This window comes from Apus apus, chromosome 9 (assembly GCF_020740795.1).
Source record: "Apus apus isolate bApuApu2 chromosome 9, bApuApu2.pri.cur, whole genome shotgun sequence".
In the NCBI taxonomy this organism is placed as follows: domain Eukaryota; kingdom Metazoa; phylum Chordata; class Aves; order Apodiformes; family Apodidae; genus Apus; species Apus apus.
In genome coordinates this window covers 18907312-18932926 of record NC_067290.1, presented here as the reverse complement: position 1 = coordinate 18932926, position 25615 = coordinate 18907312, and the positions used below count along the sequence as shown (strand labels likewise).

The window sequence follows — 25615 nt, the reverse complement described above, 5'->3', positions numbered from 1 at the left end:
AGGCAGCCAGCAGCCCTGCCTGCATCCTGTGGGAAAACCTGAGGTGGTCCCACCTACCCAGAGCTGCTTCTGCACAGCTACGTGTTCAATTGACTCAGCTGTGCCCAGGATGCAGGGAGGGGCTGAAGAGCTTGTGGTTTCAGTCACTGCTTTCATCAAATATGACCTTTTTTTTTTTTTCTTCAAACACAAAAGCCTGTACAAAGAGGCTTTAAGCTTGCTTGCTGGAAAAAAAATAGTGTGAAAAATTCTAACCACATCACTTCTAGAATATAAGGTGATTTCTGTTAGAAAAAAAAAAAAAAAAAAAAATTCATCGTCACTGAAGTTCCCTCTTCATCTTGTGGTGGTATTTGCTTAGCAATAGGCCTGACCTGGCCTTCCACAGGGAAACAGACAAAAAATAATCATTGATCTAATGGCACAAAAACATCTCAATTAATATGAAAACCTAAATATGCCAGTGTGGAGTTTTATCCTACTGAATCTTGCTATCCAAATGGAGAAATGTCAGCAGTGTGTTCAGCAGACAGGAAAGCTGGAAGACTTACTAAGCCACGTTTAAACTGTGAGAACATGCAAAACTGAATATTTTCCAGGTTCTTTTAAATAAATCTTAATTACAGAATTCAGGTTTATCTGTGTCATCCAATGTCACAATACTTCAAGACAGATGATGAGGGGAAAAGGCAAAAAAGGCCCAACAACTGCATTTAACAGTATCTGCATTATTCATCACCGGTTGTGCAGTGACAGATCCAAAATAATTAGCATTACTCACGTTAAGTTATGCAATTCCCCTGCATAATAGAGGAGCTGTAAAGAAATGCAAAGTGATTATAAGGCAGTCACATGCTCTGTGGCTGATGCAGAGCCACCTCAGACTGACACTGCCACAAGGGCTGTCCTGGTGCCTGGGCTGGCTGGAAACCTCCAGCAGACCAAACCTCCAGCTTTGAGTAAGACCAAACCTCACTAATACTGTATAGTGACAAAAAACACAGCTAACAAAACAGAAAAGTAAATTAATTTAAAAGTCAGGTGTGTAACTTGCAGCTCAGTGAAACCTCTGAACTTACATTTTTTAAAAAAAAAAAGAAGACAAAAATAAATAGAATGTCTTATTTAATACTCAGACCTCAAAAACATAATGTCTACCTTAGGATACAGCAACTCACCACCATAAATGTCTCTTTTCCTTCTAAAGACAACTAATGTGCAACCATTCCCACTAGATAATGCTCCAACAGAGCAGCAGAGCTCTAGTCACCTCAACGAGGGGTCCAGGACAATTCCAGGAACTCATCCTAAACCCCTGGACTACCCAAAGCCATTCAGTATGGCCAGATTCAGACCCCTGAACAAGAAGGAGAGCCCCATCATGACCCTGGCTTCTCACCAAGGCCAAGAGAGAGGAAGAAATCCAGCACAGGTTTGGGATATTCATCCAGCAGGAAAATAGGGAAAGGCTCAAGAGGGGTCCATGAGAGCTGCATAGTGTAGCTCACACGAGCCAGAAATTTATGTCAAGAGCTAAGAAACAGTGTGTGTATTCTGATGGTTTGGTTGCTTTATCTTCCTTAGAGAGTGTATTTTTTTTGCCCTGCTAACCTTCCTTCGGCTGTCATAGACATGAAAATTCACTCACATCTTCCCAGCAAGGCAGATTTCTGTTTCTTCTAGAGATACCAGCCCTGCAGCATTATTGAATGGGTTTTCCTGGAGAAAGAATTCACCTGAAGCAAATGTGTTCTGTTTGTACTTTGTAAAGGAAAATATTGGTTTACCACTGCAAAATAGACACCTGTGGAACATCCACAGACCTGCTCCAGGTAAAGACCTGGATTTCAGGGTGGAGATAGACAAGAATGTATGACACTTTAAAAGAGACAAAAGGAATCAATACCTAAAATTAGAATTAATTCTATACTCAGTAAACAGAATATTCTCCTTCTTTCCCAAACTCAGGACAAACAAGACCATTCTGCAAACTTTGTAAAATAAAGCACAACACAACATTTCTTCTGTTCAATCACACCTGACAGCAGATAGAAAGAAAATTTGTAGCATTTTCACACTTTAGGATTATGTATTGACACTCAAGGCAACATGTATAACATTCATTGATATACACATCCATTTTACCATCATAAACACTTACTGTGACCCAAAAACATGTTGGGGTGTGCTGAGATTTTGTCTTTCTACCTCAGATCAGATGAAGTGCCAACTTTATTTGGCTAGGGAAGAAGAGAGTTCGTTCAGATTTGCTGGGATTTAGAGGATGATACGCCAACCTGAATTCATATTTTGATGTTTATGAGAAAATAACTCTTCTTTCTTCTTCCCAGGTGCATTTTTTCTGCCCTCCCAACTTCAACCACTGTTAAGCAATGGTTTACTTTTCCTTCTCACTCTTCTGTCCTTCACCTGTCCCACATGAACTTACAGGAATAAAACAGGCATATTTTAAATTCCTTTATTCTGAGTTTTCATGACAAAAACCTAAGACTGAGCCCCATCAGGTGTGGTATCTCTACAAGCACCTCTGTCAGAAGAGATTACTGGCATTTACTTTTACTTTCTATCCACAAAGAGCCAAAGGTAGAATGACCATTAAGGTGACATGAAAGTCAGCAAGAGATTCCCATTAACTTCAGCAGAATTTGGATCCCAGCTCCAGAAGGAATTGCAAGAGACTATAGTGCCGTTTTAATGAATCATCAAAATCTGGAAGCCCATATAACTGGATTCTTCCTGGAGTCTTAGAAGAAAAATGAATAATTGAACACAGGGAACAAAAAATATATCAGTGCACCCAGCCAAATCGAAAAATTCAGTAAAGGTTCCTTAAATATGGATCAGAAGCTACAAGAGGTAACCCTGAACACTGCCCTGATGTGCAGCTCCCTCCATTTATTGAAAAGACAGAAAGAAGCTGGTTCCACTCAGAAGGAGGCAAAAAAGGCTAACAGGCAAAACCTGGCACATACAGCAGCAGCTAAACACGGGGCTCATTAGGTCTGAGCATACAGTCCTGGTGGTTTCACCTCCCTGTGTCAGCTGAGGCTGTTCAAGGTTGCAAATGGTTGTAGTAGGATGCTCTAAAAAATCTGCTAAATCCTTGAAGGGACCTACTTTTTGGCAGATGCAGTTAGGGTTTGCTGAAAGGTAAGCTCCTACAGAGCACCTGAATTTGGGTTTGTCAAACCTGATAAAGACTTTGTAAAGAAAATCTGGTGTGTTTGCAGCTGGCAAAAATCCAATTCCTAGATGGCCAAGAAGACAGAAATCTTAAAAGGAATTTTCTATGTGTTCTAAAAGCAAAAAGCCACTTGAGAATAATCTCAGATGTCTCAGCTTTGCACTAGTTCAACGTTTGTCACTTCAACCCTGCCCCACCAGCACACTGAGCCCTGCAGGGACATCACAGGCAGAGCTGTGCCCAAGGAGCTCACTGCTTGCAGGGGAACAGCAGTGAGAGGCTGAGAAAGCAGGGGTTCTTGAGAGGGGGAAGTAAAAAGAAAGAGAAAATAAAAACAATCAAAAAACCCCAAACCCACAAAACATCTGGGCTAAGACAGAAAATCAGAAATACCAACTTACTAGAAGAAACCCCTGATCTTCTACCAAGATCTGTGGTAAACAAGGCTCTGTGGTACAAAGGAGCAAAGAGGGCAAAGGGAGATGGGGAGATGAACAAAATACCATCTACAGTCTCTGCACAACAGGTCACAAACCCTGCACCACAGTGGTCTGCTGCACCACTGCCACCTCCCAGCCCTGCCTCACACACCAGAAACACCCCACCAGGACTACAGTGTTTCATGCATCCTCCTTTCTGGTGATCCCAGTGGTTAACCAGCCATTTGACACCCAAAACCTGCTTTAGATCAGCTCTTCATGAACTCAGATATTTCAAACCTTCTCAGGGATAGCCTCAGTGCTCCTCCTGCTCCCAGCTCAGGATGGCTAGAGGTGCCTCTGCTGGACCTTGTCCTTCTTCCAGGTTGGTGCCACCTCCCTTCCTCCTGCTTCACCAGGACTTCAGCAGGGGGCTGCAGGACTGGCTCTGCCACACAGAGGAGCTTCCTCAAGAAGTTCCAACTGTTTCAGAGAATTCAACCTGAAATGCTCTGCAGATGGAATGAATGGCCATTTAAGTAGTGAGTCATCCTTTCTCAGATCCTTTTAGGGAACTTGGCTGGCACATTTTCAAGGCATATCTCTTAATCCTTATGTTTTGCAATTTTCAGGGTGATACATCCTGGAGCTGGAAATATGGATCACATGGCAGCAGAACACCACTTATCAAGGGGAAAGCATTTAGCACTATATTTTCCTATATGTGGTATTTGCAAAACCTGATCTTAAAATGTCTGGGTTTGTCCTTCTGTCCTTAACTCAACGAACCCTTCTTTAAATGAAGTCAGCTGAACTCAGCCAAGAAAGACTTTGAATTCTATCTTCCATTACAGCTGAGCAATTTGTATTTGAAATATTATTAAAATGCATTCCCAAACTCAGCTCATTTCAACTTTGACCATCACAGCAAACTCAAGAAAAGACTGAAAGAAGCTTCTTCCACTCAGAAGCTTTTCCAGTGCTTTACTTTTTTTGTTTGTTGTTTTTTTTTCCTCAGTTGTCAGCATCATGTCATCCACATCTGCACTCACTTTCCAGGAAGGTTTCTAGGAGGCTCCATGTAGTGCATAATTAACTAAAACTACCCAAGTATGGTCGCTGTTAACAGGTACATACCAGGCTGTGGAGGCCTCTAACAGAGTTTCTCTTAGATCAATATGAAAGGACTTTCTACACCTGCATTTTCCTGCACTGAATGTATCCAGGTTGCAGAGACAACGAGGTTCCTTACAGGGAGATTTCAAGATTCACCAGAAGACCTTTTAGCCATTCATGAGATGAGGCACCTTTTCTTTTTAATTTAATTTTTCAAGCAGTGAATTATTTGTGATTATTCTAAATCCTCCAGTGGATGTCAGCCAGCTTGCACCTGCCTTTGAGATGTCAACAAATTGCTGGCTCTCTGCAACTGGCTGTTAAGATAAATTCTAGGAGTATTTTTAGCCCCTTTTTGTCAATAGGCAACAGGCTGCAGATGGGTGAAAGTGGCAGATGGAAAGACAGGAAAAAACCCAACTGAGTCAGAGAAATCTGACAATTCATTTAAAATTAAGGATTTTATCACTGGAAAAAGGGAAGAAAAGAGACGTGGTCTCATGTCTTGCTGTGAAACAAGGGAATGATATTATCTAATGCATCCAAATCACTGATTTGACAACTCAGCAGGGAACTGAACAACCACCTACATAGAAGCAGTTAAAAATAACCATTCAGTAGTCAGCTATATCCTCATTTTATGATTACTTGTTGTCAGTGACATGAAGGATGATGAGTAGTCCAGGAAATGTTAAGATACTCATACCAAAATATTTTTCCTATATACAGAGACAGTAAAAGTGCAGGGATGAACACCTCGTTAGTCCACAAGGAGCAGGGTGTGTCAGCCTGTGCTTCGGACAGCAGAGCTCACTACATGGCAATAAAGAGCACAATGTACATTCTTTCTATATCTAAATAGATATTCTAAATAGAACTACTTTTTCTTCTTGGCAAAGAAAAAAAACACAAACAAACAAAAAACCAAACCAAAGGTATTTTCTGGGATAGGCTGCTGAGGAAAGGAGGATCTTCACACTTGTGCAGCATCCCTCAACTATCCCAACCCCTCAATCGCTGGTGAATGGGTAAGTTTCCAAGGAAAGAAACTCAAACTGGTGCCTCCACTCAGAAAAAGAACATTGTAAAGTCTGTCTGAGAGCAGCTGACTGGCAAATCTCAAAATATTTACTGACAAGCCAGTCAGCCAGTACCTAAGAGAGGCTGTGAGTAACCAACACAGGGTTGTCTCCTGCCTGCTGGGGAAGACAGAAAATGCACGAGCACTGCCCAGTGCAGAGAGCTGGGGAATGCAAGTCAGGAGGAGCCAAGTCAGGCTTTTAGGTTTAGAGGTTACAGGGTATCTTGTTTTGCAAGAAAGCCTCGATGGTTAATTACCTGGAGAGAATTACTTTCCCTGCTATTTTGTGCTGGGAGGGTATGATTAATTTTTTACATAAATCTGAAGTGCAAGAATGTAAAGCAAAGTTTCTTAATTAAAGCAACCACCCTGTTGGGATGCAGCAGTCCAAGAGGATCAAAAAGACCTTTGCATCATTAATGAGCAGGATTTCATGATGCTGCCTTTGAAAGAATTAAGAAAAATAAGTATTTTCTCTAACATAGGCATGAAGCATCCTTCAAAAAGTCTGTCCCTGCCCGCAGACAAGTTTGCCAAGAGCCACTGCACAGCAACAAAGACTTACTCAAATTTGAAACAAAATCATTAAGCAGAAAGCCCTCAGTGGAAAAGCTGCTCTTGCCCAACGTAGGAGGTTTCATTGCCATCCCCTCTGCAGCCTGCCACTTGTTCATTAATTCCCAAACAATGTATTATGAGCACAGACAGTGTCCCTTTGTCTTCCAGCGTGGCACCCCGAGGATGTAACACCAAGCCCCTTATTAGTGGGTGTCCTCCTCACCCTTTGCTCAGGGACAGAACTTCTCGTGTGACGACAGAAACCACGTGGTGACCTCCAGCCAACACAAGCTGCCCAATAACCACCCAACAAAACCCAATTCTTTCACAGCAGCCTCTTCCAGGCTCTCAGTACATGCAGCATCCCTGTGCCCTGACACCTCAGGCCTTTCCCACAGCCCTTCTTCTCCATCTGTCCAAGCTCCAGCTCTTATCACAGGCAGAAATGAACCAAGCATCTGCCAGGTGCCTGCATGCTATGCAGCAGGGTATGGAAAGCAACCCTTTGGAGAAAGCATGTCTATTAAATCTGGGAGAGTGATAACAGCATCCAAGTTCTTGAATTCAATGAGGCAACAGCACTTAGGGCTGACTCTTACTAAATGTATATAAGGAAATAATTCCCCTTTAATGAACTCATGCAGCAACTGGCTTTGCCCTTTTTGCATGCTAATGATAATAAATTCTATCCAAATTATTCCAGGCACTGACGAGCTGCTATATTGTACTTACCCTGAGCCCTGTAGGGAAGGACAAAACAGCAACTACAGGCACATCAGGCCACTTATTAATCTTTTTCTTCCTCTTTTGCCACATTCAGACATGATCAGCCATTTCTTTTGCAGGATATAAAATGCTAAGCCTGGCAGGGAAGTATTTAGAAGCAAATGACTTTGTTGTTGTTGTTGTTTGTTTGTTTGTTTCCAAAGGTAGTAGTGAGGAAATATGCAAAGGGAGGTATCTCCAAGAGATACCTGCCCACTTGGGGATTCTGCTTCTGCACCAGCAAGGAAGCTGGTACAGCCAAAGAAACAGTCCAACTGAAGGACAATCTATCTTACAGCTACACAGGAATAACCTCTAGTGCAACCATTTTTGATCTGGCAGTACAGGTTGAGTTTTGAGGAAATATGTCAATGGTATGACAGCATTTGAAGACAGTCCCCAAGGAATTTGTCACATCTCTCTCGAGCTGGATTCAAGTCAGTCTGCACAGAGACATCAGCTGCTAGAAACTGCAGCTGCAGTGACTTATAAGGCCTAAATTTCTAACACGGGGTTGGTTTGGATACACAAGGTGTCATTTTGTAAGTCTATTTGGTGTGGGAAACACAGAAAGGCAAGGAAAACAGGAACCCACACGGACATACACCACACATCCCCAACACACAACAAAATGACAGAGGAGAAAGCAGGAGTCCTTCCAGACCAGCAGTAACTTCTGCAAACATTTTCCTGTTACTGCCCTCAGCACTTGTCATACGTGGGAGACACGAGCACTTTGCAAAGCTGCTGTGACCTGGGTTTGGAACCCAAGGACTGATGCTCATGGGACTGGGCAGGGCTGGGGGTGACGAGGAAGGACCTGAGAACACCACCTCTCCTGACTCACCACGACGGATGCCATGGGCCTCAGTTGTGCTTTTTGAGAAAAAGTTGCACTTCAGTTGATCCAATCAAGAATGGATCAGGGTGCCTGAAGCAGTTTTCAGACTGTCTCTAAAACAATGCAATTCCTCATCACTTACAGACTGAGTTATTGTTGGCTCAAGATAAAATACCGTTAATATTAATTTGGTTCACAAATCGTATCTCTTCATGCAATCACTTTTCTTCTCAAAAATCTTCCTAGTTACCATAAACTACATTCAGAGAAAATGGGAATTCCAATTTCTATTCTGATCGTCTTTTTATTAACTTAATAAGCTTTTATTAGCTTAATATTTTATGTAATTAAAAAAATAATTTAGATTTTTGGTATTTTTTTCTCTATTTTTCAACTGACTCTTTTTGTTTGGCCCCATTGACTTCATTAGGATCTTCACACACTAGGAGTGTTATTTATGTGAACTGGCCTCAGGACTTTTTCAAAATAGATGCCATCAGTAAATTCTGTAATCCTCTTTATGCCACAGGATGCAAATCTGTACACATAACAGTTGCTTATCTACTTTTTGCTATTAATTCTTACATTTTTAATCGCTTTCTATTCTCTAGCATTTACTTATGCTCTTCTGTCAAAGAATGAATTTGGAAAAGGAATTCAATAGCTCAGTCCCTTTCAGAAAATTAATTTATCTTTTCATTTCGTGGGGGGTACTCTGTTGTTTTTTTAAAAGCTATTTCCTTCATCCCCAAGTACAGCACTGCAGGCCCCCTGTTATCCAATGGGCCTCAGGAATGCCCAGCTGGAAAGCAGCTTTGCAGAGAAGGTGAATGTTCTTCGTAGCAGAATGAAACACGTGAACATTCAAGTCTATGGGAAGAGGGCCTGGAAGCAGGATAAACTAGTAAAAGAGGCTGTATTTTTTCCAAGAGGATCCCACAATGCATGGTTTATCACACCTTTCTTTCCAATACATTTATTGTATTTACCATGTATTTATTATTCCAATCCTTTACTATTCTGTGTTAGAGTGGACATGAGAGGACAGCACTGCACTGCACACTGCCCAAATCTGGAACTAATGTTGCAGCCACTGCATCCCTTTATTGCAACCATATTTATACATAGTGTGGTGGTAAAGCCTCAAGATCGTACACAGTTTTTCTCCACACATAAGAAAACATGCATTTTAAGAGCTTGATTTACTAAAAATCCTTTTACTTTTGATGACCAGTCCCTCTTCCTACCTTGCCTGCAAAGAGGGATTTAAAAGATCAAGGGAAGCATTAGTCCATTACCTAACAGGGAAAGAATAGCAACTCACACTCCACGTGTAAAAGGTTGGCATATTCAATGCCTTTATTTCCTTACATCTTCACAAAAAAAAAGATGTTTTACAGTGATCAGACTCTCAATATAATTCATTTTAACTAGGAGCTTGGAACACAAGCTGAGCAGAGAGCTGAGCACAAACTACAGCTGAAGAAGTCATTAAGGATTAAATTTATTTTGAAACACTTCAGGTATCAGCTGAAGTTCTCTTTAAACTATTAGTAATTACTTTTTAGTATTCTCAGGGAATGGCACAGGTCCCAGTGGGCAAGAGATGGTCAAACCCAGCAGCTATGTTTGGAAAGAGGAAAAAGAAGGCTACACCATCTAGATTCAGCATGCTGAAAGACCCAGGGATAAATGATTAAACAATGAAATTACAAGCACCCAGAGGAGTATAAAGTGAGAAGAAACTGCCAAAATCTATTTGTGAAGAACTAATCATGTCAATCCAGTCTTTTTTCTTCTTCTTTTTTTTTCTTTTAATCGGGGTAATTACCCTGTCATAAGAAGGAATTAGATGTGATACACTCTGAATAGACAAACATATTCCCCTATCACAGTAAGGTAGATGCACCAGCTCCTTATTTTAGCCCAATAACAAACACATTCAAAGAACAGTTTTCAGCTGCTCAGTTCCCAGCTGAGGGAACACACCAAGGCATCTCCTCATCTGTAGCTTCATGAGTGACTGAGGGCACAGGAGCTGCGGAGGAGCTGCAGCACTCTGGGGGAGTACCAAGCTATCCCAACAGGTGGGGGAAAAAACCCAACTACCTGAAATAATGAAATTTAATAAAAAAGATATGCAAAGTCCTATTTTGGAAATAATCAAGTGCAAACTTTAAACCATGCTTTATCAGGTAGGCAGCAACAGAAAACAGAGGTTAGAAAGGATAAAACCTAAACATGAGTCAGCAAGACATGTCTGCTGCCAGAGACAAGTGGTGTTTTGAGAAACATTAACAGATGTTAACCACAGGACACAGGAGGTAATTATTCATATGAGATTTAGAAAACATGACCTAGAAAGAAGGATATTTGTTCATGTTATAAAGAGAGCATGGAAAAGCAGATATAACAGCAATATTCCAATACATCACAGGTTTTAATTAAGAGAAGTACAATCAGTTGTGTTTCAGGAGCATGAGCAATGACGGGCTTAATTCATGGAAAGGAAAATTAAGGACAGATATTATGAAAAGCTTTCTGAGCCACAGAGATGGTTAATCATTTTAATATGCTATCTCCAAGAAGGCTGCTGAACCCATCACTGGAAGCTTCTAAAGAGACCTTGACAGAAACATCTCTGGAAGCAGGATGTGGTGTGGGCCAGCAGGTGGAATTGGATGATCCCTTAAAATCTTGTGCCAGATTTGCATTTTTACATTTTTGGTGTCAAAACAAAGAAATAACATCTTACAGAAACATTATCTCCTCTGGAGCAAAATAAGGGTGAAAGAATAATTTCATGTGGCACAACTGACTGCTGCTCAGCACAGCTCCAGATCCACGATATCTTTCCTTCTAAATCTATATTGCATCCTTGCCAGTCAGATCAAGTATATACAATCAGCTATCCCTGCCTGAGAGCCTGCACAAGATCTGTCCACAAAAGGCTCCTCTATCTCAGTGCTGCCAGGTTGCTGTTTTCCTATGACTCGCATTCAAATAAAGCCAAAAAAGAGAAAGCTACTTGGTTACACTTCTGGTGAGCACTCCTGTGTACATTGGTTTTTTAGCACAGTCTATATTCAGGAAAAAGCCATTCAGGAGGAAAATATTCTTCCTTCATTGCAATGGCTTGTATTGCATATTCTTATTTCTTTTTCTTAATTTACTATGCATTCAGTAGTCCCACACAGTACTGTGCAGGAAAGCTTATTTCAGCATCAAACCAGAATTTTATATTTCAATTTGCTGAAGCAATACACAAGCTTTGCTGATGCTGAATTTAACTTTGTGTTTTTATGTGATTTTATTAACTCAGTTTTATAAAGCTGAATTACAGTCTATTACCAATCTAGTTTCTCTGTGTCTAGAAGTATGTAGCAATCTAGTAGATACATTTGGAATAACAGGAATAACAAAAGCAGCATTATGCACAATTATAGCTAGTAGCACACAAAATCAGACATTGTTAATAATAAATGACAATATCATATTAAAAAATACCATCTGAAAACTGATTTTACATGGCATATTAAAGACTTGATGGCTCAGGAGATGGGTAATAGAATAAAAGCCTTTAATCTGAAGGTCATCCATCCAAAGACAAGTCCAGCTGATAGCGACTGAAAGCCATTTGATGAGAGCTCTAATGAACCTAGTCTTGCTACTAAAAATTTAAGAACAGCCACAGCACCTGGCCCTTTCTCCTGGCCCTGGCAGCAGCCAACACAGAAATCAGGGAGAGAGTGGGGGAGCAGATCAGATTTGGCAGGTGGAGCTGCATTTCCCTTGTCACAGGCTGCCAGCCCCAGGCTATTGCTCTTTCAGCAGCTTCCTCGCAGGTACCTCTTTGTTCTGCTCCAAAATTCAGCACCCTCAGCACTGCTGTGTCCTTTAGTGCTTGGGGGGTTGAAAAACAGAACTGGGTTTCCAGCTCCCAGCGTCACCACTCCACCCAGTGCCCAGGCCTTGCTCCAGCCCTTCGAGCCCACAATTACTTGACAAATTAATGCAGTATCTTGCTATTTTTCTGGTGTCTATCACAATAACATCCCAAAGGAAAGCAAAGCTTTGGGAAAGAGAAGAACTCCTGTGCAAAGCAGAGCACCTGCTCAGCCAGCCCCACACTAGCCTGCAGATAAAACAAACCACACGTTGCGTGACCTGACGAGCAAACTCCAAGTCTTCTCAAATAAAACCTCTGGTATAATATCCTTTGTTCCAGCATAATGCCCACAGAATTCACTGTTGGCAATAGTATTAACATGATGCAAAGCACTGATAAGAAAGCCATTGATCTTGTCCTTTTGTGTGCCTTTTTATGCTGAATGAAGGTTTGGTTTTTTTTAAATAAAACAAAAATGATTTTTCAGATACTCCCCAGAAAATCATCCCAGAAGGAATTTTGCTTTCAGCTCTTTCATAGGCAAAGCTCAGTGTTTGCACACACAAACTAAGACCTACAAACACCTACTTGCAGGTATAAATGTGGACACACAGAAGCACCAGTGTGACATCCAGCAAAATGAGAAGTGTTCCCCATAATTTCCACTTGGAACCCTCAGATTCCTTTTTGAAGTGAGGCACCTGGATAACCTCCCCAGGTACATTTCAGCCTCCATTATTTGAAGATCCTAAAATTGAACCCCCTCATGCCTTATGTAAACTCCATCTGTAGCAGTATCTAGGTTTTGGAGAGCCACTCTGCTATTCAAGAAAACTAATGAATTCCTTTTAAAGGTAACTGGGTGCCTGAAGATGTAGTTTACAACCACCGTGTGTTTACAATGTCTGGATAATCAATTCCCTTAATGCAATTTTCCCCCAATATAGTAGAAGTGTCTAATAGCCATTATACACCCAGCTCTTACCCAGGGGAGAGAGCAGAAACCCCCCAACTCTCCCCTTCCTGCTGTGGCTGGAGATAGGCAGCAGCACCTACACTTCCTCTACTAAAACCCCACTGGCTCCTGTATTTCAGTGCTGAACTTCACCATTTATTCCTAAAACCTGATCATTTAATTATATTTATAACCCACAGCTCAGCAGGACTTCCAGATACAACATTAGTGCAGGTTATTTGACATCTAGTAGCTAAGCAGGCACTTCTGACCATGCCCACCTCTCCCATTTCAGCCCCGGCAGCAGCAGATGGGGAGATGCTGGATGGAGCTGTTCTGGGACCTCGTTACCTCCCATGGAGCTTGGGAATGGCCCCATCACACCACGGGGCAGCCCTTCAGAGGACTAACTGTCAAAAGTACCAAAATATGGATTTAAGCGGATTTTAGAGTGTGGAAAAATCCCGAATCCATCAGTTAAGGTCATTAGCTCATGTGACACACCTCACTGAAGTCAATTTTCAGAGATAAGCGTGTGACAAGCTGACTGGAGAAATTCCCCCTTAATGCATTAATTCATTTATTATTACAGTTATTATAATCTTTACGCAGGGCACTGAAGCTCAATTTGTTCTGTATCAGCTAATATTTTTAATGAGCCCTTTCTTTGCTTCAGGACAGGAGCTTCCTTAACCAGTTATTTGGCTTTTAAGCAAGAAGAAGATGACATGAGGGTGTATCTTCCTTGTAAATACAGCTTCATATATTGTGCCCTGAATTTCAGCTGAAAAGAAATGAGTACTAACTTTCACACTGCCAAGTATCTTTTGGAAGGGAATAGACTCACAAACTCTAAATATAGGAACTTTATCACACAGTTAAATGCAATGAAATCTTAATTACAAAACCTGACAAAGATGAGAAACAGATTTAAATGAAAAGATTCTGAGTAAATACAGTTATTTGTGGGGGAGACACTGCAGCATGTAATAAATTAAATCTCAAGCCCAAATCTGAATGGCTTTGGGTTCATTCTCTGGTCACACAGGGCAAAGGGGTCACAAGGCTGATCCCTGCACCAAGAAACTGGTTCAGTTGGAGAGGAAATGGACTAATAAGTAGGAAAGGGGGTGTGCTTAGAAGTTGTGAACCAAAGGGAAGAAAACAGCACATTTCCCAGCTATAAACACTGTTGACAGAGCTGGTGACAGAGGTTCCATCACTTTGTTACCTTTGTTGCCAAGGGAGAAGGGGGGGTATTCCAAAGCCATGTGGATGTGGCACGCCAGGACATGGTCAGCGGTGGGCTTGGCAGTGTTAGCTTTACAGCTGGAAGGGGTGATGTTAAGGGTCTTTTCCAACCTACATGATTATATGATTCTGTGTAGAAATCTGCTCAAGCCCACATTTGGAATGTTATGCCTGCATTTCCAGTATTTCTCCCTTGAGAGGAAATAGCTCAGCCTGTCGGATGCTCCCACAGAGAAGACAGGAGAAGGTTTTTTGAAGGGAAAAGAAAGAAAAGATGATAAAATGTTTAGGCATTTTTGGGGATTAAAAAAAAAACAAGACAGAGTGTCCCCCAAGAAAACCAAGAGTAAATCTTCATTCTCTTTTCTCATGCACACCTAAAAAGGGCCACCCTTCACATGGTGACCTTTCCAGATGGCTGGTCTTGAAAGAGGGCAAGTTTATAGGCTAACTTACAGACTGACAAGAAAGTGGGCTTTTCAGTTCAGAGCTGCTCCTACAAAGAGATGAAGGAAAATATAAGCATATTTTATGCAGATGCAGATTTACACAGCATCTGAATCCCAGATCAGGCAGGGCTTATCAGAAATTAGGAAATTATTTTCTACTCAAAACAATCACTGTCTGCAAGGCAAACTCAAGTTATCAGTTGGGATAATGAAAGAATAAATATACTTCACTAAAAAAAAGTTAAGGCAATATTCAGACAGACTACATTCTATCAAAACTGTGAATTTTACAAACCAAAAAAACATGCAAAATGAAATTAAGTAGCAGATACAGAAGAATGATGTTCTCATCCCTGCTCACTGCAGTAGTCAAGGCCAGTGAGCAGAATACAAAAAAATCCCAATAAATGGTATCTCACATAAAGTCAGGGTGTAAATAATTCCAATTATACACAAAGCTTTAACCATAGAGCTCTCATTAATAGAAGCTAATGGAAAATGCATATTTAAACTCCATGTATTGGTAGCACAGACTCCCTCTTCATCAGCTACAAACAAGAAAGAGAACACAAAATTTTCAAGGTTTTGGTTTCTTTTAATGAACAGGATTTAAAAAAAAAAAAAAAAAGAGAGAGAAAAAAGAAAAAAAAAGAGATAGAAACCTCTTGCCAGTGTGATTATTTCCTCCAAGCACATCTCTCTACAGGAAGGGTCCACAGGCACTAAAATCCTCTGATAACAACCTATCCCAGAGAAGCCTAAGACATAAATAACTCTATGGCTCCAAGTCCTTTTTTCCCAGCTGAACAGTTGTTGGCAATGACACCTCTGAGGCTCTGCTCTTTAGCTGTTTCTTTCCAGTATTTCCCAGGGATACTCTAAAGAAAGGCAAGATCCATCCACCACTTTGGACCCAGCCCCTTCACCAGCCTTCGGGGTAACTCACTGTCCATGGCCACCCTCACCAGCCATCTGAGTGGAGAAGGGCAGTTATCCTTGGAAATCATGAGAATATAAAAAATATAGCACCTTTTCTGCTGGGTTGAAGGACCAAACAGATCTGAGGGGGTTTTTTTAAAATGTAAAATCACAAGCTCCTTGCCAATTAGATGCTGCAACAGGATGAAGCTTGGCTTAGGGCTCAGCTACACGGATCATCAACGAATGGCTGTTTGCTTCACTTATGAAAAGAGAAGTTCCAGCTGATGTGAGAGAGCTTTCTGACTTGGAAAGCATGCCTGCACACTTTAGTTAAAAATCCCATGGAATTATTCCAGCACACACTTACCTACACAAATAAATGCACAGACACATTTATGCTTTCATAGGAAGCACACTGAAGTGAGAAAAGGTTTCAAATGGTTACAATGACTTCAACTGTTATGACTCAGAAATAAAGACAATTAAAATTCAACATCCAAAGCACACTTATTGTTTTTTAAAAAATGTATTTTTAACTAGTACCTGCAGCTGCTTCTTCATCAATGCATGGTCAGTTTGCAGGTTTTCATCTGAATTGTGCTCCTCACTTTACTGCATCTAGAAAGACAAATTTGAGATTAGAATAATGGCATGTCATCTGTTGAATTTATCTAAAAATGGCATCTTTATCAGTACAACTCCTTTGTTTTGTCCCCCCCTCTCCCCCTCTGTACCACTGCATTTCTGTCTGGTCTCATTCTCTTTGCCCTCCATTTCCCTGCAAAAGGACAGGCTTTTCCATATTTGAATAGCAGAAGCAACATACCCCATGGAATAGAAAAACAGGCTGAAGTAAGATCTGATTCTTATTTTAAACCTGCTTTTTGACCTTGGAACAAGTCACTTCTCTGCACTTGTGTTTCCCCTCTCTTTTTTTTGCCTTTCTAAAGTGTGCTAAGTGTTTATACAGCACCTAACAGATAAGATTCAGCTTTGATTGCAATCACTAGATTACACAAAACTAGAAACAAAAAAATCTTACCAATCACCACTTTTGTTCTTGCTCCACTATACTCCAATAATACGAAACGTTACTTCAAAATTATTTTCAACACTTTCATTTAAAATAAACACAAAGTTAAAAGGCCCATGAAAGAAAAGCATATTCAAAAAGAAACGAATCCTGTAACTGCTCTTTCTGGTAAGTACCCTCCACTTCAAACATGTTGACAGTTGCATTTCTGCATCCATATGTCATATATACAGACACAATACACCTCTGAATCCACCTCTTGTGTGTCTGGACATGAGACACCTCTGCATCCATCTCTTGTCCAGGTGGACAGGACACCCTTTTGCTATCAACCCAACTCCTGACTGAGCCTCAGTCTCTGTCCAGCATCCTGCTCTGCTCCCATGGGATTCTCTGCTACATGCTGGTGGCAGCAAAGACAATGGGAAGATTCTGAAGCTTTAAGGCCACTTCTCTTGCTCTCCCAAAAGAGAGCACACATACACAGGGTAAATCCCCAGCCATAGTCCTGTGCCACCAAGGAGCAAAAGAAGCCCAGAGCCACTGCTCTTCTTTTTCCGCCCTTTGTGGGTCACCTTTAAAAAGTGATTTTCTTTCAAGACTCTATGAATGACAAGATATTTAGTGGGATGTCTTAAGGGAAAAGAACTGATAAAGAGAAATTCAGCTAACCCATTTTCTTCCTTGTCACTACTTGGTAATCTCTTTATCTGGTCTCATTTCACCACTTGCAGACAGACTTATTTCCCCACAGACAGAACTCATCCTTCTTCCAAAGTGCACATGTGCACACACACCTTTCCCAAAGCATTTCAAATTCTTATTATAATGTCTCTCTGCTATTTTGGTGTACATATAGCCAGATTCAGCACAAGTAGATGTACAGGTGTAAGATGTACATGCTTATTGTCACACACATCTCTGGTCTTTCACATTTTCTGTGGTCCTGGGCACACACAGAACATTTATATGAACATCCCCATCAAAAGAAGGATGCAATTGCACTGAAACACAATTCACCAGCACATAGATTTTAAAGTTCAACCCCTTTACCAATAAATTCTGGTTTCTGATGTGAGCAGAAAGCATTTTCTAAAGCTCTGCAGTGATTTAGGAACCTCCATTCTACTTTCAGCTGCGCCTTAATCCTTCTTGACTTCTATTGAAGCTTTAGCTTAGAAATGTTTACTCTCCTGCTGGCAACACACTCAGCCTTTCACAGAGTCTTTACCTTCACAAAGGAATGTAACTGCCATGTGTAATGCCAAATGCAAATTGCCTGACCTACAGCTTGTGCCAGCTGGGCAGAACCCAAGCAAGCTGTGGCAGCCTGGGCCAAGGCCTGCAAGACATCCCTCAGCTAGAGAGCACAGCAAACCCAAACCCAGCCCCAAGCACAATCCCCAGGGCTTGCTGAGCAGGGTAGGAAATCCCTATCCTGTGGATCTATGCAAAAGAGAGGCTATTTTTCAGGATTTTGGTTCATCCCAGGACTGGACTGAGAGAGTTGAAGGCCAGAGATGCTGCTTTTACACCAGGTCCAGACTTCCTGCAGTTCCATTTCACCCAGCTACCTCTATATTAACCCAATTCACTTGTAATTGATTAAAACATTTACCCCAAATAAAAATAATCCACTTTTTTTCTTAGAGACATGAAACAGGAGGAAATTCAAAGTTATTTTAACCAGAGATTCTGAGGGAGGAGGGAATTATGATGTATATGTCCCCCCTCCCCCCATTTTTTAATCTAACTCAAAAAAACACAGCAGAGAATATTAACACAAATGCTTTATAGCTGAATTCATTTTAATCAGCTGTCTCTGATCTTTACCAGCTGTTTGTCTGCTGCTCCCATTTATGCTGTGCAGCTTGGACTTATTGATCTGGTAAGCTTTAAATTACAGCTATCCATGAAAAAGAAAAAAAAACAAAACCCAAACAGCAGAGGCAAAGCATAACAGGAAAGAACAGACCTGATAAAGGATTTCTGAAGGGCTACTCACTTCTGCTAAAAGAAAATCTTAATAGAATTTCCTGGAAAGAAGGTTTGTGGGACAGAAGTTATCAGTGGACTGTTCCAACAGAGGAAGGGTCAATAGAGCTCACAGACTGAAGGAAGGGATTTACAGAAAAAATGGTTCCAGTTAAAAGTATGGGAAAACTTGGGAAAAACCTACATGATACAGGATTTGTAACCTGGTCTGCATGTTTTTAAAAGGTTTATTAGAGGCAGACAATTTATAGCAGTTCCTGTTGTTTCAAGTGAAGCATAAACAGACAATAAGAATTCAACACTTCCCAAAAAAACACTAAAAAATGTTTAACATTAAAAAGGCAGAGCAGGAGCACTGGTTTCAGTGCCCAAGTGCACCTACTGCAACTCAAAGACTGCCAAAGGGCTTTTGGCTTTCATCAGTTAGCAAGCAGGACTGTCCTGCCGAAGGAACTAAACTGACCTTAAATCTCCCCAATCCTCCTCAGATCCAATATTCCATGCAGTGCTACTGCAATTCCCCAGAAAAGGGGATCTAAGCTCCTGGCAACCTGCATCACCTGCTGAAGGTTATCTGTAATTTTGCCCAAGTCTCTTCCATAATGTGAAGGAAGGATCACGACTGGTGGTCTGTGTCCCAGGTGTCCCCACCTGGGGTGATGCTGTCAGCAGGAAGGCAGAAGGAATGACAGCTACACAACAGGCACCATGGCTCTTGCTTCCCTTGCTCAGGTGAAGGGCAACCTGTCTGAATCAAGCTACTCAAGTTTAAAAATCACCCAGGAGGCTCGTTCCACAGAGGACTAATTAGGCATGGGCAGCACTCAGGCCTATGTGCTGTTATTCCTGCACAGACTTTTCCATGTGGCCACTTCCAGGCTGCAGAAAACTTGCACCCCCAAGTTGAGAGAGATTGCACTTAGCACTGCACAGGAACAGACTGAACAATGTAAGTCCTAGTGAAAAAACCTTTCTCCTGGTCTGTGCTGAAAACTTCAACTGTTTGTTTTTTTCTTTCCTATAGGGAAAAAAGCTGCACCTTTGCAGATTGGGATTTATGGCAACTGCCCTAGAGATCTCACAGCTTGAATCAAAGCAGTTCAGTGCCCTGGTCTTGTAAATCTGCTGGGATGCTTAAAGATGAGAAATAGAATCTTCTTCCTCTGTGAGAAGGGGCAAAGTGTCTGCGTGTCTGGATTCCCACGGCTGCCGCTGGTCCCGGCTTCACAACAGCCTTTCATTGTCATGATGTTCTGCAAGAACAGTCACCCTGGGCTTTCCATTCCCCAAAGGTTAGAGGGGAGCTGACAGGTTTCTAAGTGAGGGACTGCAGTTCACACTTGATTCACTCAGCGGGTCACTCACTGGATCTGACACTGTATTCCAGCCCAGTTACGCCCGGTGCAGAGAGGGGAGAAGCAGCAGGGCACCAAGATGCTTTAAGCCATCTCTGCTCCCTGTGTCGAGCTGCCTGGGGGCTGCCTGGTCTCTGAGCAGAACCGGCAGCAAACTCAGGCAGGATCAGGGCTGGCAGCACCCGCTGCCTCTGGCCAGGCCACAGATGGCTCAGGCGGCTTCCCGGGCTCCTCCATCCACCAGCTGCACAGGCAGAACAGACTGGAGCAAGTGGTCCCTGCTGCAATGTGACCTTCACGTTTCATTCATCCATTTCTCTCTAAAAGATACATTAGCTGATGAAGGACCACCCTCTGACTCAGGCTCAGGTAACGTTCCCAAAACAAGAAACTAAATATTTAAATGTTACTTGCATCGTGCCTGCTGCAGATCCTCAGGTGGCAGAGGAAAATAATTAACAGGTTTGGCCCAGAGACCTTGATGAAGTGGGAGGACTGGCCAGGAGGATGCTCAGATGCTGCTTTGGCCACTTTCCTGCAGCTCACCCTCTCTCATCCCACCCTGCTCCACACATCAAACCTTCCCACCCCTGGCTCTGCCCACCATGAAGGTTTATCCCATTGCAGAGCGCATCGTGTGGGTGGCAGAGGGATGAAAGGACCCAAAATCCCAGCACCCAGGCCTGGGCAGCATTCCCATCTGCTCCAGCACGGCTGCAAAGGAGGAATGAGCTTCATTTGTGTGTATGAACAGCAGAAGGTTTTTTGAGAAGGAAGTTTTGACAAACAAAAGATGCATTAACCAGCCTGGAAAATAGCACAGGATGAACTGTAGTCACAGCAAAAGGTCACTGGCCTTACAGCTTCTGGATCCCTCTTAAGTGCAAATGGGCTAAAGGGAGGATTTGCAATGACACCTTCAGACTAATACCAAGTACATAAAATTAACAGGGGTTGAGAAAAAAGAGCAAGAGAGAAGGAGCTGCTTCTTATTAAAGAAACAAACGTTTTTTAGATATAATTTTACCCACATGCATTATGAACACAACCCAACAAAGCTGCAGTGCTACTGAGAACAGCCACTACAACATATTTTCTACTTCTTAAATAATATGTTTATTTTCTTTTCTACAACAGTACAAAAGTACTACTTTACTAATTTAAGGGAATAAAATTAAGATGTCTCATTTTGTAGACATGCTCTGCCAATATGTTAGTTTTCTCAGCAGGAAAAAAAGGAATAAAAAATGTGTTTCAAATAAGCCTCAGATTTAGAATGAGGTGGCTCATAATTACTGCAAGAACAGTGTTGTACATTTTTCAAATATGTTTATTACTGAAGGGCCTATTGTAATATGAAGAGAGCCTTGAAATACTAATCCTACCTGTCTAAGAGCATCACACGAGTTTTGCCAATGATTTCTGTGATTTACTGTATCAATAAAAGAAGGCAGCCATGAACAAGTTTTTGTAAGCCAAGTGTATTGGACCAGATTCTGGTCCAGGATTACTCAGGTGTAAGAAACACTGCAGCTTTGCTGGTACAGAATTCTGGTCTGTAGGGAACTCAGCATGTGTGGCATTAAAAGCTGATATAATTAGCTGAAGAAAATGAGCTTGGCTCTAATAAAGGTGAATGCACACACACATGTGCATACAGTTGTCAGTAGCCGGGGACATCCCAGATGTCCCTAAAGAAAAGGCCAAGGTCTGTGCAAAGGGACTCGGGTCTCACACACAGCCCTGACACACCACAGTGGGTGAATGTTCAGTGGTTAAACCCCATGATGTGTGACACACACCCAAGCATTCAGTTCAAATGTACAGTGAGCACCTGGTGTTATTGTCCCACAAGGAAAACTGTGGCTGGTAAGGATCACCTCTGCCAATACCTCCCTCTTGGGTCAATAAATCCTGACAGTCAATAAAAGTCAGTGAGCAGAACCGACACCACGGCAGGAGCCCGCGTGTACCTTGGGGTAAATTTGGCACACTAACTATCTGCTGATTAGTTAGAATGATTTTGCATTGAAGGTCCCCAAGGTATGCAGCACACTTCCACTTGATTTTAATAACCTTCTAACACACAAATCAGCGTTGCAATCGTTCCCTCTGCTCCTCAACATCGAGTACCTGCAAACTGAGCAGCACGTGGGCTCAGAGGAGGATTCCTCCTGAGCTGCTAAGGCAGCATTGCCAACATCTACAGGCCAGCTAAAAAATATCCCCCAGTTTGCACGAGATCCATGCATTAATATGGCAACACTGGACTTTTAGGAAAGAACACAGCCAGAAAACTTAGTTGTGTGTTTTCCAAATTCAACTATTCACACCCCAAAACGCAGTCATTCTCAGATATTCCGGGGCAAATCTTCAACCAGGATAAATCAGTGTACATTTTTTGAAGTAATTTTTATTAACACCACTTGACAAACTACTTCCCGAATGTTTCCTCATTAAAAATTGTATCCCTGTAGTGTGCAAATTCAACTGAGAAAGCTTTTTTCCCCCTACAACACAAAAGTCAATGATATGCAAACTGCCATGATACATGAACCCAGAAATATCAGGGTGCAACACCAGCCTAAGTGCAAACAACGTAAAAAGGTTTTTGAAATTAGTTTTAACACAATGTCACCTGATTCCCAACAGAATTAGAATATAGTTTTAATGAAGGGATATTTTTTATTATTATTATTCCTGTTGCAAAGATTCTTCACTGTAAATCAATAATTTTAATTGGGTTTTTTTGCCTGGAAATACCTTTGAAATGCACTTGAAAAATATCCAATGCTGAAATTGGAAACTTAACCTTATAATGTGATTCTACATTCAGATTATTAATGATGATACAAACTAATAAGTAAATTATTTGGCATTTAAAATTATAAGTAAGAACATGAAACAAGCAAACTTAAAAGATTTCTAAACCCAACTGGCAAATGATTTACAGATTAAAAATTTCTCTAGAGATTGGCTTATAGAAGTTAATGACTTTCAAACAGAAAGAAAAAAATCAAGTCAATAGACTGAAATTGTTCATTATAAGTCATTTGCTCAACTCTAATCTTGATATGGTCAAGCTGTCTGCTTGCTTATAAGACGGTCAAGCCATGCAAACAAAGTGATATTTATTCACCTAACAATATTGAACCCTTATATAGCACTTTTCATCATCAAATCTCCAAGCATTCTACAGAGAAAGAAAGCTTTGTTATCCCCAGTTCAGATAGGGAAAATGCAGCAGCAGGATAATTGCAGAGCCAGAAATAACACTTCCGAGACCCAGGCTAATGGCCTAACTAATAAGTAACAGCACAGGGCATTTCATTAACACAGGAGACTACTGAGGTCAAGAAGGGGAATCTCAGTATTGCAACTCTTGAACTGCTGAAAGTGCAAAAAAAAAAAGTGCAACTAGAAAAATACATCCATTCAATGAGTGTTCCACGTGGGCACTTAAAACTTGAAGCATCCTATTAACTCCTGTCCACAGAGATGCAGAGAGACTTTATACCAAGCAATCCCCCATCGAGCTATTAAGCATATGCTTAAGTTATTATGATACCCCAAATGTTTAGAGTCCAAGAGTTTCAAGAGGGATTTTTTTTAATCAGTAAAACAAAAAACACATTTCTGCTGGAAAAGGCACCTTCTAGGGATTAAAAAGCTGTTAAAATGCGTGCTCAGAAAACACAATTTTCCTCAGAAGACACTAATGAGTCAGATTTACTTCTCCAGACTTCTGTGTGTGGAGCTCTGCTGTAAAACAGGTGACAGGTTTGATGAGAGCTAATGCTAATGGGTCAGAAGCAGAGAGGCCAACAAGGAGGACACTGCTGCGGGTGCTCACTGCCCACCACCTGATCAAGAACTGGAAGTGCATAAGTCTGTATTCAGCCTTCACACTCAAAGGCCCTGGTCACCCCAGGGGGTTTTAAGCACCTGCTAAGATGGCAACCAGTGGGGCACAAGCAGCAGAGATTTCATTAGCACATTGGTGGCAATATTGATGCTGAACTTCAGGGAGTAGAGTTTGGTTTGCTTGGGGAAACAGCTGGTGCAGTGTCATGGACAGCTGCTCTGTGGTGCAGAAGGGCACAGGGTTGCTCCTTGACGTTCAAGGAAAACCTTTTCAAAGCATGAGAACAATCCACCTTGATGAGTGGAAGGGGAGCAGATGTGGCAGCAGGTTGACTTGGATGAATGCAGAATCCCTGACTGAGCTCAAATGCAGAAAAGAAAGTGAACAGGAGGAAATGGTATGAGCTACCCAGGAGGGCTACAGAAACCTTGCCCAGACTGCAGGGGCAAAATCAGGAAAGCCAAAGCCAAGGCTGAGCTGAAACTGGCCAACAAGGAAGGTTCACCCACAAGAACTTCTGCAGGAAAAGACCAAGGAAAATGCACATCAATCCTTAGTATGTCAACAGAACCACTGACAAAGGGTACAGAGGAAGGGTGAGGCATTCCATGACATTTTTGCCTCAGTCCTTACTGGCAAGGTGTGCTCTCAAGCTGCCCAGGTCCATGTTCCTAGGGTCTTTGTCTGGGCAGAGAAGTCCAATCTACAGTAGAGGACCTACACAGGGCTGCATCCAAAGGTGCAGGAAATGCGCTGGCATCATCCTGAGACTGCTCTTTGTATCTTTAAAATATGGTGGCAATTGGGGGATCCTTCTGACAACTGGAAAAGACAACTGTCATGGCCATCCTTGAGAAGGGCAAGAAGGACCCACACACATCAACATCCAACCGCCTGGTGACCCTCACCTCAGTCCCAGAGACTACAGAACAAATCGTCCTGAGGTCAATGTGCTGAAATACTTCATATCTTTATTAATAACTTAGATCACGAGAGGGAACACATTGGCAGCACGTTTCCAGAAGACACCTGAACTAGGCAGCAGCTGACATGCTTGGGAGCCAGCAGCTGGGAGAAGTGGGCTGACAGAAAGCTGACAAGATTCAGCAAAAGCAGACATGAAGCTCTGCAAATTAAAGCCCACAGAGCAGAAGGCAGCTCTGGGGGAGATGGCCTGGGGGGTGACCAGGAGTCAGAAGAGACAGCAATGAATGCCAGCCACCCACTGGGTTGCATTTGCAGGAGAGCAGCCAGCAAGGTCAGGGAAAATGGTTAGTAGTCTTTATTCAGCACTTGTGCTACTGCATCTGGAACAGAGTGTCCAGTTTTGGTTCCCCTGCTACAAAACACACTGAAAAACTGGCAAAAATTCAGCAGAGAAGACCCAGATGATTAAGCAGCTGCAGCATGTACTGTGTGAGGAGAGGCTGGGGGAACTGTGTTTGTCTAGCCTGGAGAAGGCTAATTGCTGTTTTCAACTGGACAAAGCCCTGAGCAACCTGGTGTAACTTCAAAGTCACTCCTCCTTTCAGCAGGAGGTTGGACCAGATGACCTCTAAAGGTCCCTTCCAATGTAAATAATTCTACAATGTTAATGGTTTCTCCTTCACTTGTATTTATCATAGGACGTTCATCTGTAAAGTATCTTTTGGAAACAATGATTCTGACTTTCTGCAACATTTTCACGTGCAATAAAAAACACCCCATCCATATTTGAGAAGCATCCAATTGCAGGTGAAGAATATCATGGTCTAAAAGCCAGTCAGCCAGAGCCAATTAAAGCACAATCAACCTCCCATGACACCAAAATGCCTAATTGAACTTCTACCCTCTATGTAAGAAAGAGATTTTCTGCCTTCTCCACAGAAGCCCAAAATGAGGGGTTCACTGCTCCGTGTCTCTGCAAATCAAGATCAT

General features: G+C 41.9%; 1 protein-coding gene across 1 annotated transcript in view; it reads right to left on the bottom strand.

Moving 5' to 3' along the window:
• The window catches only part of CHL1 (cell adhesion molecule L1 like), a 121847-nt gene that overhangs the window by 73836 nt on the left and 22396 nt on the right, over positions 1-25615 (bottom strand). The window contains exon 2 of the mRNA XM_051627558.1: positions 15994-16068. The gene's annotated coding sequence lies outside the window, so the exon portion shown is untranslated. The remainder of the gene's footprint in view (positions 1-15993; positions 16069-25615) is intronic.